This window comes from Salvelinus fontinalis, unplaced genomic scaffold (assembly GCF_029448725.1).
Source record: "Salvelinus fontinalis isolate EN_2023a unplaced genomic scaffold, ASM2944872v1 scaffold_1096, whole genome shotgun sequence".
NCBI lineage: Eukaryota > Metazoa > Chordata > Actinopteri > Salmoniformes > Salmonidae > Salvelinus > Salvelinus fontinalis.
The window spans coordinates 57,906-60,064 of NW_026601305.1; positions in this window are offsets into that span (position 1 = coordinate 57,906).

Consider the following 2,159-nt stretch of genomic DNA (forward strand, 5'->3'; position numbering starts at 1 on the left):
AACCTACAATGAACAAAAATATGAACGCAACATGTAAAGTGTTGGTCCCATGATTCATGAGCGGGGGAAAAAAATCGGACATTTTCCATGTACACATAAAGGTTTTCTATTTTTTTGGGGCACAAATTTGTTTACATCCCTATTGGTGAGCATTTCTCCTTCGCCAAGATAACCCATCAACCTGACAGGTGTGGCATATCAAGAAGCTGATTCAACAGCATGACTATTGCACAGGTGCATCTTGTGCTTAGGACAATAAAAGGCCACTTTAAAATGAGCAGTTTTGGCACACAACACAATGCCACATATGTCTCATGTTTTGAGGGAGTGTGTAATTGCCATGCTGACTGCAGGAATGAACACCAGAGCTGTTGCCAGAAAATTGAATGTTCATTTCTCTACCATAATCTGCCTCCAACGTCATTTTATAGAATTTGTCAGTATGTCCAACCGGCCTCAACTGCAGACCACCATGCCAGCCCAGGACCTCCAGCTTCTTCACCTGCGGGGGGAGGGGTGGCGGTGCTGAGGAGTATTTCTGTCTGTAATAAAGCCCTTTTGGGTTGGACCAACTAATTCTGATTGGTTGGGCCTGGCTGCCAAATTGGTTGGCCTATGCCCTCCCATGGCGGCACCCCTGCCCAGTCGTGAAATACATTGATTAGGGCCTGATGAATTTATTTAAATTGACTGATTTCCTTATATGAACGGTAACTCAGTAAAATCGTATTTTTGTTCCGTATATAAGGTCACTTATTGGACCTTAAGGACTAACGGTAGGCTTGCCTACACTCCTTAAGAGTACATTCTTGGGCTAGGAGTCGACTGGACCAGAATTGGACCTTACAGGAGACGTTGATATGGAGAATCTCCTTTAAGCCCAGGAAGCAGGCATTCAACTTGCCATTATTGATTATTACAACTCACATATAGCGGCTACCAGAGGTTACAGACATTACCCTGGTTCTATGAGTGAAGCGTGATTTTGTTGATGTTTCTCTCGTGACCCCATTTTTTTCAAATCAAGCAACCCCTAGTTTGGGAAACGCTGCATTATGTTGACCAGATGGTCGAGTAGTCGCTCTATCAATGGAAATACAGCCGTGAGGAGGTGCCATCAGGTGGGACCATTCTAGCCAATGAGAGAGGGCAGATACGCATGTGAACAACAGGCACGATGGTCCTTGCTATCTGGTATCATTGGGACGTCCCAACTCTGACGTTATTTCATTGAAGTTGACATTAAAAAAGGTTAAGGTAGGGTTTAGGCTAGGGATGTCTCAAGGGTACCGGATAGCACTAAACCAGGCACAACTCCCATATAAAGTGTTTTTTTTACTCAAAGTTGCCAGATGTCCTACTTATATCAGTACACTCATAGCAACTTAAGCATTACAAAACGTCTATTAGATCAATTAAGGCTCATGTATCAAATAAGCCATTACATTTTTTGTTGACCAAATTCAACTCTCTCATTGACCTTCGACACTCAACGCCTCGCTTGGTGGGCAAGTTTTTTGTTGAAAATTGCCACCTGATGGAGGAGACAGATTTTTTTTAGCAGTTTCCCCTCTCGCGTCGCCTCTTCCTCTGATTGGTTGCATCTCAATAGTCTAAAATATCTTAATTTTCTGTGTAATCTTCCTTAATTAAAACAGCTGATTTAAATATGATGGAGCACTATCAGTCGGTCTTCCCCAGCGGTAGAAATAACTACTTATTGAGATGAACTCACGGCCATTTTTATGTTAGCTATGCGTTCAGTGATAGCCAAGTTTTAAAAAGCAGGAAAGCTATTGGACATCTAATCCTTGAGGCTGCGATCATATGTAGAACCTGAGATCTTGTGGAAATAACCCTTGAGTTTAGTCATTGACAATGAACAGGGCTTTATGGTTAATGTATGAGTGTGTCCCATGTCTGTAACTACGCAGCTTGTTCTCTTCCCTGCTTAAGAACACATCCAGACATGTCTGCTGTAGGTATGTAGCTAGCTAACTAGGCAGTGTATTGTGTGTGTTTCTGTGCAAGGCGTGCTTTGACTGTGCTGCCAAGAACCCCAGCTGGGCCAGTATACCATATGGAGTGTTTCTGTGCATCGACTGCTCTGGCATTCATCGCTCTCTAGGAGTGCACCTCAGCTTTATCAGGTAGCCTGT